Source organism: Acinonyx jubatus, chromosome E4 (assembly GCF_027475565.1).
Source record: "Acinonyx jubatus isolate Ajub_Pintada_27869175 chromosome E4, VMU_Ajub_asm_v1.0, whole genome shotgun sequence".
Taxonomy (NCBI): domain Eukaryota; kingdom Metazoa; phylum Chordata; class Mammalia; order Carnivora; family Felidae; genus Acinonyx; species Acinonyx jubatus.
The window spans coordinates 34,380,495-34,396,689 of NC_069395.1; positions in this window are offsets into that span (position 1 = coordinate 34,380,495).

The following is a 16,195-nucleotide window of genomic DNA, read 5'->3' on the forward strand; positions in this document are numbered from 1 at the left end:
TTATGCTCCACCATCAGCCAGGAGCCGAGAAGAAGACAAGATCCACATTGCAACCGCGGGGCTTAAATAACGGCCAGCTCCTCAGCCCCAGAGGAGGGAGGCTTAGTTTTCCCCACAGCCCACCGTTTTCAGAGGCCCTTGCTTTCTGCTCCGCACTCAGACCCACCCCACGCTGAGTGGGTGAGAGGAGGAGAAGCCAAGCTCTCCTCTTCTGGAGTAAGCCGAGACCCCCCGTGGCGCCCCGCACCTGACTTCGCAGGTCGATGTTTTGTACTTGAACTCCCGCCTTCCAATCGCGGAGTCCTCCTCTCTCCCCCACGGAAACTGAACACTGAGGGAAACAAGCCCCAAGCCAAGCACAGCGGAAGAAGACACAACGTAGGGCTGACTCGCAGACAGTGCCTGCCTCCCGAGGAGCTGCGGCCCAGCGAGGAGACAGGCGTGTTCGCAGTCACGGGGCAGTGCAGTCAGCACGGGGATGCTGCAAGGCCCCTGGGGCCTTGCAGGAGGGAGCGGTCAGCCTCGTGCAGGGGAGATTTGGCTCCGAGGAGGCCACTGGGCTGGGTTGGGAATGGCAGAGAAGAAAATCAATGAGAAGAGCACTTTGTGCAGAAGAAGGGCAGCTACAGAAGTGAGGAGGTTTAAGGGAGCGGGCACGCTGGACAATAGCCACACATTAGCTGCGTCTGATTTTTAAAAATTTTTGCATTTGCAAAATACCCCATTGGTTATCTGGGGACCTGCTGCTCCCTTAGCCCCCCAGCCACCCCCACTACCGTTGTTATGGGGGCAGACTTAGAGCCAGGCTGCCCAAGGCCCTGTAGGCTACATGGAGATTGGCCTTTGTGTGTGTATGTGTGTGTGTGTGTGTGTGTGTGTGTGTGTGTGTGTTTGTGTGTGTGTAGACAAATGAGGGTCACCGGATGTTTTCCCATGGGTTTCGCGATTGCCCTTGGGGAGTCCCATGATTTCCTTTGCTCATTCGGACGCTTGCACGATGAAGCCAAGAATGGATTTTTCAAGAGGGACATTGGCACAGGGAAGCTGGTGGAGAGGTCAAGTCTGCAGAAGGGGGTGAGAAGAGCTGAGAGGCAGGGGGGATGGAGCAGAGTGGGCAGACTTGAGAAAACTTTAGGAAAGTGAATTCGCAGCGCTAGGCGGCTGGTTGGATGGCGGAGGAAGGAGAGGAAGGGCCAAGGCCAACTCTCAACATCCTTCAGAAGCCGTGGCTCTCACGACCTGAGAACTGGAGGCCAACCCGTCCGGTTCACCAAGAGAGACCTGCCTGAGCAAGCAGGGAAGAGGAATAGGAGCCAGGAACTCCTGGCCTGGCTCGCTTGTGAGCGCTGCCTCCGCTGGCCAGAACGCTGTGTTTACACATATGAGCTCTTTGACACTCTCCAAACCACAGGTTTCAGCTGGACCACCCACGGGAGAGCTGAGCAAGCAAGGGAGGGAGGCCGAGTTAACAGGATGCAGAATCCCCAGGCAGAGCTCTCTGCTCTGGGCTGGATCGAAGGTGCTGCCTCCGTTTGACCCGTGCCCCTGTCCTGCTCTGACATCATCTCCCGGTCACCAGCGACCCTTCCCCGCAGACCAGGCTGGGAGAAGGGGGAGGTGGGGCAAGATGGGGGCACCTCATCTACAGGGGACAACAGAGAGGAAGAAGGGTTTGGTGGGTCAGACGACGACCTGGCCAGGGCCACCGAAGTCGCACTCCCACGTGGACACTGAGACTCCCCTGGAGGGTGCAGATTAATGAGCTGTGCCGTTCAAATTGGTCTCCATCTGAGTGAGCGGGACTGAGTGCCCGGGCAGCGTTGCTTCATGGAGCCCTGGTTTCATCTCTCCCGAGGGAGCGCGGGGACACGGGCTCAACCTGGCACCCAGGTGCACGTGCACTAACGCGTGCCCACACAAGTTGGGGAGAAGCTGGTCCACAGCAGGTGGGGGGAGGGGGTGGGGGGGGAGGGGCAGATTTCTTATTCTTGGAGCCTATTTGGTAGAGGGGATCAGAGGTGGAGGAGAGAGTGGGAAGCCCTGGGAAGTTTTTCTGCCCGTGTGTGAATTATAACAGAGCTTGGAGCTCTAAGGGAACTTAGAGAAAAAATCTGGTCTAATTCTTTCATGGCACAGAAGTCGCCTGGTAATTGCCAGAGCTAGAACAACCCCAGGCGTTCTGACTCCAATGCCCTCTGCCTCTTACCCAGACTCCAGAAGTGAGGAGCTGGGCAGGGATCTGGTTGATTTCATCAGCATCGTTGTCCAACCCCAGATACCAGCCTCCCCACCCCACGAAGAAAATGATTTTTCCTTTAATCACGGACCCTCACTTTCTGGCCCTCAGAAGCTGACATCTGTGTTGAAAACCGTTCGTATCCTCTTCATAATAAGACGACCAAGCAAAAGCACAGAAAAGGAGATTCTCCTTCTCTTAGGCATTCATTCTTTCCTTCTTCCCACCAGGCAGTATTTCCCTGTTCGCTGTCAGCGCCCCAAACAGAGCTATCCAGATCTGTCCAGAACGGTCCCCATCTTCTAAGTCTTTTCGAAGCAACAAGTCATAGATGAGCCTTTTCCTCCTCACACCACCTTCAAAGCGACATTGACCCGTTCAGGACCTCCTTTCCCGGGAGATAATGGTCACTGTGGAAAGAAAGCAATAACTTGCATCGTCCAAGATGTTGACAATGACCATGGATACCTTAATGCCGTAAGTTTCCAAAAAAAAAATTAACACTAGTTTGTATTCAAAGATCAAAATGATTTTTAACACTCTGAACGTAAAGTCCCTTTCCAATAAATGCTTTGGCATGGAACCTCTTAAACTTCCCGGGGGAATAAAAGGGTTCCTCTGACAAAAGCTGGCAGGAATGGCTGACGAGAGTTGGCGGGTCTTGACAACTCTGGTAGTCAGGAGGATTGCCAGGAGTCCTGGGTTCAAAAAACTTTTGCTGTCGGGACACCTGGGTGGCTCTGTCGTTTCAGCATCCACCTCTTGATTTCGGCTTAGGTCATAATCTCCAGGTTCGTGAGATGGAGTCTGATGTCAGGCTCTGTGCTAACAGGGCTGAGCCTGCTTGGGATTCTCTCTCTCTCTCCCTCTCTCTCTCTCTCTCTTTCTCTGCCCTTCCCCCACTTGTGAGCACTTGCCCTCTTTCTCTCTTTCAAAATAAATAAATACACTTAAAAAAAAAAACCCAGCTTAACTGTCATTAGTTCCTTTGGCAATGGCATTTATTTGCATTGAAAAATAAGTTTTCTAAAGAATGAATTGCTGTAGCAGAATTTGAGGTATTACATCAAGCTATTGTTGCGGGTGACAGAAACGGAGCCTTTCCTTGTGCATCCAAACCACATCAGGGACACTCCTCAGTTCACCAGTGGGGGCGGGGGGGCAAATGGAAGGAACCCTCATCTGGGAATCAGCATGGCAGGGTGCATACCTCTACCTCTCCATGCACCCTCTCTGAGCCTCCGTTTCGAGGTGTGGGAAATGGCCAGAAAACCCTTGCCCCTCTGCCGCTTGTCATAGCAAATATGAGTAAACTTCTTGGAATTCCAGTCCATGGCACAGAGATATAAAAAGAGACTCTCATTTTCTTTCTTGATCCTTTGAAGAATTCAAATTTAGGAGGGAAAGTTAATTTGGAGATGAAAAGAAATATGATGAGTCAGACTTTGTACATATCAAGTTCTTAAGAGGATTTTTAGGTATAGTTCTTAGAGTCAGGAGCGCGATCATAGTTGGAGCAAAAGAGGCAGCCATCGAGATGTACTTAATACATAAATGAAGAAATGAACGTCTCTCTGAATGAATGGAAGACAGAAAAGGCAAATAGCATCAGATTTGGGGGCAAAATAATCGTTACTTTTCTTGAGTTAGAAAAGACATTTTTTTCATGGACATTTGACTCATTTTATTCCTGAAACTTACCATACCCCCTCCAGAGTGACTTGATTCCCATAATAATCAAAAGGATAAGGGGGTTTGCTTTGTTTCCTGAGCTCAGACTTCTAGAACTGCAGTCACGCTAACTGAATCCTTGGGCCTGAGTCCTCCTCTGATTGACTTTTCTGAGTGGCTTGGTTCCTCCAGTCCTTGGGATTGCTTGCCGTTGTCTGTCTGTCTCTCGGCATTCAGGTTTCCCCGAGAGTGGTCTTGAAGCCATTAACATCCGAATCATTCAAAGAACTAGTTAGAAATGTCCCGAGTCAGACTTACTGATTCAACAACACTGTAGATGACGACAAAAGCGCTTCATCTTTAATTAGCCTTCTACATAATTCCTACACACAATGAGAATGTAAGAATGACTATTCCATACAATAAGGGCCTGAAACCCTTATCCCTTTCTCAGACCCAAGACCTTTCTGTTGTCCCCTTGCTGACTTTTTGCCTGCCTGAATGCTTGTTTGGATTTCCACATGCAGCCTGATGTGGGCTGGCTGTTGCCACAGTTTCCACGTAAGGAGGGCTATCTACTGGACCACACGTCTTTCTGAAACCCGTAACTGAAGGTATCCTTCCTCCTGGGCCTGGCTGCACCTCAGTTAGCTGGTTCTCCTAGGTTTTGACCCTGTTCAGTTGGCCCGTTTCCCATCTGGCTGATTCAAGCTTTTAAAAAACATAAGACTACAGTCATCCTGTGTTCAGTGATAATTATGTCATTAATTACCACGTTTCATCACTATGACTTCACTGGGTAGGTATTATTATTTGGCTACATTTGGACATACCCTTGGAAAAGTTAACATAGGACTTCTAATTAGCCACAAACGTGCGACACAGCAATCTTTCTTGCCACGGTCCCCCCAGAGGGTCACATGTGAATCTCATCCTTGCTTTCGTATCTGGAAATCCAGACTAAATTGATTTGTGGATAGTTCAGTAAAACTGCTTTTGGAGAGTTCTTTGTCAACAGGTAAGAACAGCTGGTTTGGGCAAGAGGCCAGCGTCTGTGAAATCTGAAATGAGTTAGAGAATGAGGAGACCCACGTCAGGAGGTGGAGGAAACCCAAGCAAACAGGCAAACAGTTGGCAGTGGGGAAGAGTCCTGAGTGGTGGGGCTCTGATCTCTGTCCCAGAATTCAGGAGGTCGGTCCTTGTTGATGGAAATAGAGGCCACAAACAGTCCACAGTCTCTGTTCTAGAGGACCTGAGTTAGTCACAAGTTACTCTGGATAAGGGCTCACACCCAAGGATAGAGTTACCAGACAATCATGCATGGTTATGGAGTCAGTGAGCAGATTTCAGGTTCAAAGATAGTGCCAAACTGGCACCAAGGGCAAGAAAAGGGTGGTGTAGTGTAAGGAGCTTTAGCTCCTTAAATCCTCAGCATTTGTCACGGGGGGTGCTCGAGGGAATGGGGGTAGCAGCCCCAGCTATGGGGCACATGAATAGGATTTCAAAGACCAGGACCCAGAAAGCTAAGTCAGAGGCTCTGCAGATGTAGCAAAGCGAGGTCCTTTGTGTTTTGGAGAAATCCACAGCAATTTCTTGACTTGCTTGGATTTAAAACCAAAATCAATTTGTATTAGATTAGTTGTATGTCAATGTAGGCTAGGCTTTCAGGCTCCACCGGTTTTAGGTAAATTGAATTGGCAATTCAGTATCCTTTTCAGGTCTGAGGGTCATGTGACTGACTCCAGGAAAAACCAAAAACACAAACAACCACAACAAAAAAACCTCCCACACAGATCAGAAAAGCAGGTAACGGACGCGGAAGGTCGTGCCTTCGGAGATGGGGACCCATAGCTTCTTCAGATGGAACCCTGCAGAGGGCGTCTTGTCCACCCACCTGCTTCTAGAAAGGACCGATCCAGAGAGGTTCAGACAGCTGTGAATTTAAACCGTGTTTACAGTTTTCACAGGGAGAGGGCTGCCCCTTGATGCCGGTTCAGAAACTTCTGGATATTTTAGCGGCTGTTGCCCATTACCAAGCCACTGTGTGGAGAAGTGTGCTATGTTCTATTACAAATAGCGTTTCATGGAAGCATCACTGTGTATGTGGTTAGGTGCACTGTCATCGCTATTCTAGATGAGGAAAGCAGGGGTTAGAGAGGATAAATGTATTACCCAAAGTTGCCCGACGGATAGGCGGTGAGGCAGAATCTGAGGAATGTTCTTTTGAGGCCAACGAGTTATCCACCTACCACTGAAATTTGGAGACAAAAGCCTGGTCTTCTTTTGTATCCCTCGCAGAGACTCTTTCTCCCCCCTACGTCTATCTTTTCTCTTCTCTTCTTGTCACTCCATCATTCCAGAATTCTGGGTGGGTTTTGTTCATTAGGTGGTGTTTTTTTCTCTATGTTTTTCTGTTTTTTGTGTTTTTTTTTCCCCCAGAAAATAATGTATTTCACTTGCTTTCAGATTTCTTAAACCTATGACAAGGACGTATGTCCCAAACAGAATCTTTCTTGAAAGATCACGGTATCCCATCCCCAAGCCCAGGGAAAACCAATTGCGCTAATTGGAGGCCTTTCAGCAGAAATTTCTCGACAGTGAGTAAGAGCACGGTTACATAATCCAGTATTCTCTTTCATACAACCCCAAAGGCACGGAGGCAGGAGGTTAGCACCCACTGGGGCCAGAGCCTTCTCCTCCCCACACATAAGTGCCCGTGAGCCCATCACCCATCCGCAGGGACGTCTCTGCCTCCATCATCAATTACTATTTCACAGGCACCCACTGGGTGCTCAGCACATCAGAGAAGAAACGAATTGACTCTGCTGTCAACAATCACCCTGCAAACAGCCAAATAATTTTGATGTTCTTCAAACATATTATAATTAAAAAATTACATGCTGGGAGAAAAATTATAAGCATTTAATCAGAAGAGAGGGTCAAGCTGATGCAATTAGGGAGGGGAGATGTGCCGGCTTTTATGAGCCAGCTTCATGACTATCTGGTGAGAGCAACTGGATGTGAGGCTAAGATGTTTCCATCAAGCTCCTTCAGAATCGAGAAAATGTAATTTCATTTTGTTTGCTCGGGAGTGTCTTTGGCCTCACGTTACTCTCTGAAGTCACTCTCCTTCCGCAACCCGTTCACCGGCCACGGTTTGCTTCTCTCTGTGGCTCTCAGGCCGGTTGTGGCCTATTATGTAAACGCGCTCACAAAACAGGTAGCCCCAGTGAAAAGATGGCAAACGTCACCTCAGAGAAAGCCCCCAGATGGCAACCACTGAAGTATTTGCCAGAAAGGAAATCTGTCGGTAAGCCGATGCGCTTTTGAGAGAGCCGAATCATTCAGCGAGTCAGAAAACTAGCCAGGTCTGGGAGCCGTGACTGAGAGAGGCCGGAGAAAACCAAGAGAAAAAGAAAGAGGCAGATGTGATTTTCCGTACTGTGCCCTTGAGCAGAATTCGGGGCTGGCTGTATGGTGACTCGTCAGGTGGGTCACAGGTGCTCAGGCCCGACACCTCTTCCAAGAGTCACTGACATGGAGAGAGAGCCAAGGCTTCTCTACCCAGAAAGTGGAAGGCTGGGTGGGGGTGGGAAGATCACATTTGTCCTCCCCCCGTGCCCTGGTTTCCAAAAGGCGCTTTAGAGGCCTCTCTCAGTATTGGCACAGGTAGCACAACGGGGAGGGAAAACCTCTGGAATGGGAGTTAGGAGACTTGGGTTCTGATCATCAAAAATTGCCTGTATCCCTAGAATTTCCCCATATATTATACATAATAATAATGCTTTAGTAATGACCATCCCCATCTTTTTTTGATAATGCCCCATGACTTCAAAAACTCTTTCATCCAGGCAATCTTCTTCGAGCCTTCTCAAAATCGTGTGAAGTAGTTAGGCGTATGCTATTTTATATACTTGTTCTGACTTACAAGATAGGAAAGTGATAGGTATTACTTATCACCGTGGAAGAGGTGGGAAAAAAGAGGCTCAGGGCCGGCAGTGACCTGCCGATAGTCCCACTGGCAGGTAGAAAGAGCTCCAGCCCAAATTAGGCCCTACTGCTCTTTTCAAAACTCGGATCTATTTTTAGAGGATGACACCTGTCCTAAATTAGCCTTGTGAGACTCAATTGCACGAATGCTTTTGAAACGGCTTTGAGGAGTGTGTACTCAGTGCACAGTGTTAAATTTCTACGGTCCCTGATGGGTGTGCGAATGTTCTGCTTCCTACGTAGCTGGGTTCGGTAGGGACCAGGGCCGTACATATCTAGCTCCGGAAGGCGCCCTGTCATCTTTTCTGAAAGCAAATGCTAAGGCTGAGGCCTCATCTACAGATGAATGCAGAGGGGGAGAAAAATACAATAAAAATGACAAACAGATATTGGACAAAGACATAAAGTAAACACCGCAAGAAAGCAAATCACCGGTGCCCTCCTCTTAACAGAGAGAAAATGCTAAGCAGCCACCAAGGAGGAGAGGTTGGAAGGATGGGCACAGATGCCAGAAATGGTGATGGAATGTCTGACGACACTCCAAATTCGCATGGCTGATATTAAACACGACAGTTAGAGACATGATGAGCTGGAACTGTTGACAGCTGAAAGCAGCCTCTCCTAGGATTACTTTCAACAGCACAGAGAGGTCTGACCTTGGGACGAGCATCAGAGGAGCACAGAAGGAGCCTGTGAGCCCGGCTGTTTGCATCTGTGTGTGTTTATGTGGATGCATGTGAGGTGCTCCTCTCTCCACTCTTGTATTCATCCAACTATATCTCTTCATTCATTTGTCATCATCTCTGTAGGCCGGGCACTGGGCTAGGTCCTGGGGTTTCAAAGATGAAGGACAGAAGTCCCTGCCCTTATGAAGCTCATAGTGTAATGAAGGAGAGAAAGAGGTAAATAAATGATCACTGCACATATAAGGCAGACACGGAGAGAGGATGCTGTGGGTGCTCAGACAAAGGCTACCAAAGTCAGAATGGGTGGGAGCACGGCAGGGGAGAGAGACAGGGGGTGGAAACAGGATAAGCTCCCATGCGGGGTGCTGATTACACGCGGATTACTCACAGCAGCGAGGGGCTCACTTTCTGAATCACTGCTGTCACCTAAGAGGTCAATGGAGAGGTGTCTTCAGCTCAGACTATGTTGATGGCCACTGGCTTTTTGAAGACACATTTCTCCCCACTTCTTGCCCCTACCACGTAGAACTTTACTTTGCCAACGGATCAAAATAATCAAAACCATTTTGTAATGAAAATATTATTACCGTTTCCTCCAGGTGCTCTCCTCTACCGCTATCCATTAGCTCAAAGGTTTGCTTCCAAGACTCAGACATGTGAGGCATCTGGTCCACACCCGCCATGAACCAGTCCACTCATCATATTACATCTCCCACTCATGGCACCTCTTTGCCATGTTTGGCTTCTGATCAAAGCCATTCTAAATTTGCAGGTACATTTTCTACCAAAACAGCTAAGGGCAGTTGGTTTTCGCTGTAGGACTCCTGGGCTTACTCTTCTCTGCTCTTAGTATCTGTTCTTTGCATCTCTTCTCAATAATAATTCCTTTCTCACCTCTGGCTCCTGTCTCTGACCCAGGGGTTCCTTGTGAGCGCTGCCTCTACCCCTGAGATATCTTAGGTCCTCTCCTACCTTGTTATTGCATTACACATGCATCCGGGATTCTTTGATACTTTGTCCTAACCTTTATTTTTCCCTCTATATCCTCATTTCAATCAATGAAAAATTTTACATCTTCCCAGGTCTGCTCTGATGTGGCTCAGTAGAAGAACCCCACTTCTCTCCGGCCAAGTGGGCTAACTCCCTAACTCTCACATGCTACTCACATACGTCAAATATCAACCTCCAACACACATTTAAAACAAACACACAAACAATGAAAGTCCAATGGGTGTAGCTTAAAAAAAAATTACCTTCTCTTTGTTGAAATGGGCTGGTGATCAGTTTGCCAGAAAGCAATTTGGCTGAAACCAGTCCCTTGCTAACCAATTTGCCTAGTTCTTCTAAAATTCAACTCTTTTAAAAAGCCTCTTGATAACGCTTTGAGGATCTCATTTTATAAACATATTTCTGCCACAGATAGGAGTTTTTTAAGTAATTTAAACCGATTTCCCAAAAAAGGTATTTCCAAGTTAATTTCACATTTTTTGATAAGTACACATCGTATTTGCATAATTTTGTGAATGATAAAATTATTTTGAATCCTTGGGTACTCATTCACACTGATTTTATTTTTAGATAACAGAAGGACTTTAGCTGGATTTCCTAGGAACTTTATTTTTCAAAGTTCTTTTCTCACAATAAATATTTGCCAAATTTGCACAAAACTGATTTCTACATAACTTTTTGTTACTAATAAGCCACTGATAAAGAACCCAGCCCTCCCCAATTTACTATCATTTGGGGGGAAGTGTATGATTTTTTTCCAGGTGCTCATTCTCATCCCAGCTCATGTCACCAGGTGTCCACTCTGCCACTTATTGTGCGGGGATCAGAAGGGATTTTTCAAAGAGGAACAGACTGCGATTCATGTATGTTGGTCCATTTGTGGAATCTCAGTTGGATGGACGCATACGAAAAGTACAAATCATTTAGGGCGTTGAAAAGCCATTGACCTGTTGAATCTGGGTTGAGATAAAAAAGACAAAAACAAATTATTTTCTAGGGGAATATTTTTGGTTGTATTTTTACGGCAGGTGTATATATTTCTAGGGCTAAATTGTCCTCCAAGTACATTTTAATGGGCCATTTGTGTCCTACTTGTCACAAATCAGAGGAAACTTGACATTTGTTTTACTTAAAGCTCTCTTTCATTGTGTTGCTCCTTCAATTGATTCTCAATTTCCCCTAAAGCATTTTCCAGATTTAGCAGGTCCCCCGTGGCTGTGCACAGATGACTCAACTTTCCACAGTCTCTTGTTTCTGTGTATAGGAAATCAAATATGAAAACTCACAAAGAACTTCTAGCGGTGAGTACATAAGTTGGTCATAGAAATTAATCTTCTTGTATTAAAACAATATTGAGCTAAAAAGCTTGAAGATATAGCTAAAGAAATTGGCACAATGATTTATAAAGAGGTAAAGAGATGAAAAATGTGAACAAGAGATACAAGGAGGAAAAATAGAGGCAGTTCAAAAACTGTGTAATAGAAATTTTGTAGGGTGTCTGGCTGCCTCAGTCAGTAGAGTGCTGGACTCTTGATCTTGGGGTTGTGAGTTTGAGCCCCACATTGGTGGTAAAGATTAATTAAAAAAAATGGCTTGAACAAATAAAGAGAACCTTAAAAAGATAAATAGATAGATAGATAGATAGATAGAACACCTGTGTAACTCCCACCTTTTTAAAAAAAAAAAGGAGGAGAAGAAGAAATTCCAGAAGTAAAGAATGGTGGAGATGTAATAATTAAGGGGAAATTTCCAGACCTGAATAAGTATGGGAGTCTGCAGAGTGAAGAAGAATTCAGAAACCAAAGTGGATAAATTAAACATCCTAATATAGGTACACTGTAGGGGAATTTCAGATCGGAAATGAAAAACTCTTAAAATGAACTAGAAAGAAAATCAGATTATCTACAAAGAAATGATAACTATATTGATAGCAATATCCTATCAACAACAAAAGATGCCCAAAGGTAATGAAATAGTGTCTTCGAAATGCTGATGATCTTATCTGATACAGAAAATCACACACATGTATAATAAAAATCTAGCAAACCAGGAGTAAAAGGGGGCTTTCTAACTTGACAAAAGTATCAAGCAAACATTATATGTAATGGAGAATTTTTAGACACTTTCACTTTGAGACTTGGGATTCACAGATGATTGCTATTACTAATGGTCCTGGCTGATGTCGTATGGAAAGAAAAGAAATAGGACTTGAAGGATTCGAAGGGGGTAAAATTGTCAATATTCACAGACGAGATGATCATCTATATAGAAAATGCACAAATTTACAGGAAACATTTTGTAATGAAGGTGAATAGCAAGGTCGCTAGGTTAAAGATCACCTCATAAAAATACGTCAAGAAAATACTGAAAATAAAATGCCACCCACAAGAGTGACAAAAACAAAAGAGGATCAAGGAATTTACAATGAGTACACAAGATTTTGATGAAGAAAATAGAAACATATTAGAAGCAAACTGGTGCAGCCACTCTGGGAAACTCTATGGAGGTGCCTTAAAAAATTAAAAATAGAACTACCTTATGATCCAGCAATTGGATTCCTAGAAATTTATCCAAAGGATACAAAGGTGCTTATTTGAAGAGGCATGTGCACCCCAACGTTTATAGCGGTGCTATCAACAATGGTCAAATTATGGAAAGAGCCCAAATGTCCATCGATGGATGAATGGATAAAGAAGATGTGGTATATAAATACAATGGAATATTACTCGGGGATGGAAAAGAATGAAATCTTGCCATCTGCAGCAACATGGATAGAACTAGAAGTATTACTAAGTGAAATGAGTCAGTCAGAGAAAGACAGTTATCATATGATTTCACTCATATGTGGAATTTGAGAAACTCAACAGATGAACATAGGGGAAGGGAAGGAAAAATAAGACAAAAATAGTGAGAGAAGCAAACCATAAAAGACTCTGAAATACAGAGAACAACCTGAGGGTTGCTGGAGGGGATGTGGGTGGGGGGGATGGGTTAAATGGGTGATGGGCATTAAGGAGGGCACTTTTCAGGATGAGCACTGGGTACCATATTCACCAGGATGAATTACTGGGTTCTACTCCTGAAGCCAAGACTACACTGTATGGTAACTTGAATTTAAATAAAAGTAAACAAATAAATAAAAACATAAATAATAAAGGATGCATATCTAAGCATAAAAAAAGTAAAAGAAATATTTTAAAGGACACAGAGGAAGCTCTGAGAACAGGCAAAAAATCTTACAGATTCATGAATGAGATATGATGAACATAGCACAAGGACACTAATTATAATTTCATTTATAAATTCAATTTCAATAAACAGGCCAGCTGCGTTTTTTAAGGAATGAATACATTTCTTTGGAAGTTTATAGAAATAAGTTTCGCAAGTAGCTAAGCGAACCTTGAAAAACAGCAAAAAGATGTTTTTCATTACAAGGTGTCTTGTGAGTGTGCTACAAAGCCACGTCATTGAAAACAGTATGGCACTACTTCACGAAAAAACAGAGAGAACAATGGAAAAGACTAGAGCCTCAGAGCCCCACGTGCACACGAGAACTTGATAAGCAATTGTGGAGGCCACAAGGGTAGGGTTACTGGCAAACCTGGCTCACCTGTGAAGAAAAATAAAATTGATCCCTACATAAAAGTCAGACGAGGACTTCCAGATTAAGCAAGGGTTTACCAATGGAAGGCAAGTCATTTAATCATGATTATATCTGTGACCTAGGACTTGCTTAAAACTGTTAAAATCTTAAAGGTAAGACATTGGAAGGTGAAATGTTGGCAGATTGGATTCAAAGATGTTTAAGAACTTCTTTAAGGTAGGACCCAGTGTGTAAAGTTAATCAACGTTGATGAAAAAAAGTCAAGGGATTAAATATCCAAAATATATGAGAAATATCTATACATCCACTAGAAAATATTGAAACTCAAAGAAATAGGGTAAAAGATGTGAACAGATCATTTGCAGAAGGCAATCATTGCTAATCAGAAAGAAGCATTAATACAATGATACATCGCTCTGCGCATATCAGGTAGGCAGATATTAAAAAGCTGGGGAAGCGTTAGCAAGGATGTGAGAAGAAACATACCGAAGGCACGCATAGTCACGTGGATAAACCCTAGAAGCGTGGTCCTGGGGAGAGATGTGGAATATAGAATGAAGTCTAGCACAATGTTATTGATGTAAATTAGAAATACATGAACACTTATTCACATTCTACGATAACACATGAAAGTAACATACATGAAACAAACTAAAATGGGAGTGCAGAATAACAATACGGAAGGAAGATAATGAATACACACATATATGTGTCCTACATATGTATACATACACATACACATAAAACAACCCAGGGCCTTGAATGGACTGATGGTGATGCTCCGATTTCTTGCTATTACAAATAAAGCTACTAAGAATATTTATGTCCAAGTTTTTGTACGGACATCTACTTTCAGTTCTTTTGAATCAATGCCTAGAGGTGGAATGCCTGGAGCACAGGTAAATGTTTAACATTTTAAGAAACTAAAACACTATTTTCTAAAATGCTTGCACCATTTACATTCCCAACAGCAATGCCTGTTCTCTTCCTCCATATCCTTGCCAACACTTGGTACAACCAATTATTTAATTTTAGTTATCCTAATAACTGGGTAGTGGTATCTTATTGTGGTTTTTAATTTGTATTTCCCTAAAACTAATGATGTTGACCATCTTTTCATGTGCTTATTTGCTATCCATGTATTGTCCTTGGTAAAGTGTCTGTTCAAATCTCTGTTGTATGTTTCAAATGGAGTTGTTTTGTTATCATTGAGTTTTGGGAGTTCTTACATATTTTGGATATAAGTCCTTCATGTTTTGCAAATATTTTCTTCCACTCTATGAATTATCTTCTCATTTTTTTTTTCAATTTTTTTTAATGTTTATTTGTGACAGAGAGAGACAGAGCATGAGCAGAGGAGGGGCAGGGAGAGAGGGAGACACAGAATCCAAAGCAGGCTCCAGGCTCTGAGCTGTCAGCACAGAGCCTGACGCGGAGCTTGAGCCCACGAACCGGGAGATCATGACCTGAGCTGAAGTCAGACGCTCAACCGACTGAGCCACCCAGGCGCCCCTTGTCTTTTCATTCTTAATGATCCTTTTATCAGAGCAGATTTTCAGATATTTGATGAAGATCAATTCATCAGTTCTTTTTCCTTTTTGCATCCATTTGGCATCGTATTTAATACATCTCGGCCTGACTCAATTTTTCTATGTTTTCTTTTATAAGTTTTATAGTTTTAGATTTTACATGTAGGTCATTTTTTGTACCTGGTGCAAGACACGGATCAAAGTTTGGCTTTGTTTTTGCTTTGCATGTGAATGTCCAACTCTTCCAACACCGTTCCATGAAAAGACTATTCTCTGACCACTGAGTTGGTTTTGCACTTTTGTCAAAATGAGTTGTTTATTTATGTGTGAATCTATATCTGGACTCTCTTCTGTTCCATTGATCTATCTGTCTAACTTGATGGCAATACAAGTTTACTAATCATTTCTGCTATGTCTAATCCGCCATTAATCTCAAACAATGTGTTTTTCACTTCACAAACTATTTTTTTCATCTAGAGAAGTTCAGTGTGTATCTTTTTTGTATCTTCCATGATTCTACCTTACTTTTTAAACGTGTGGAACACAACTACAGTTGTTACAAGGTCTTGTCTGCCAATTCCACCGTCATGTCACGTTCTCAGTTGGTTTTCTTCCCCTCGTTCTTGAATTTGGGTTTACATGCTTTTACTTCTCATGCCTTGTGATTTCTTTTTTCTTGGGTGCCAAATATTATGAATTTTACCTTGGGTCCTGGATCGTCTCGCACTCCTAAAATAGCCTTGAACTTTGTTCTCGGATACAGTGAAGTTATCTTGACGCAGTTGGGTCCTTTTGGGTCTCACTTTCAACCTTTGTCAGGAGGGACCAGAGCAGTGCTTGGTCTAACACGAATTATTCTCCACCACTGAAGAAAGATACTTTATATTACTCTACCCAAAAGCCCATAATTATGAAATGTTCCAGTCTGGTTGGCAGAAAAGGGAACTATTCCCTGTCCTTCTGAGTTTTGCTCAATGTTCTTTCTAATCCTTTCTGGATGGATCTTTCCCCAGCCTCTGGTATTTTTTTCCCACAGGCTTATACTGTTCAGTATTCAGCTGAATAGTGGAAGATTTGTGGGGTTCTCTTTGTGTGATGCTCTTCAGTATTCTGTCCTGTGAACCCCAGCCACCTTGTTTTCCCCTGACTTGTGGCTCTGTTGCTTTCGCTCAGAGAGTCTGTCAAACTACTTGGGGTTTTCCTCCTCACAGCGCATCCTGGAAACTCTCAAGTCAGTAAACTGGACCGATTTCTCACTCCGTTTGTTTCCCATCTATCAGGAATCACTACTCTCCATTACCTGCTGTGTGGTGGTTTGAAAATTATTGCTTCATTCTTTGGTTTGTCTGTTTGGTTTGCTTTGTGCTGTTGTTTCAGGAAGGATGGCAAAATCCAGTCATTGTTACCCCCGTCTTGTGGGAAGTAGAAGCCCTGATATAATAATATTAATTTAAAAAAATGGACTCTAACA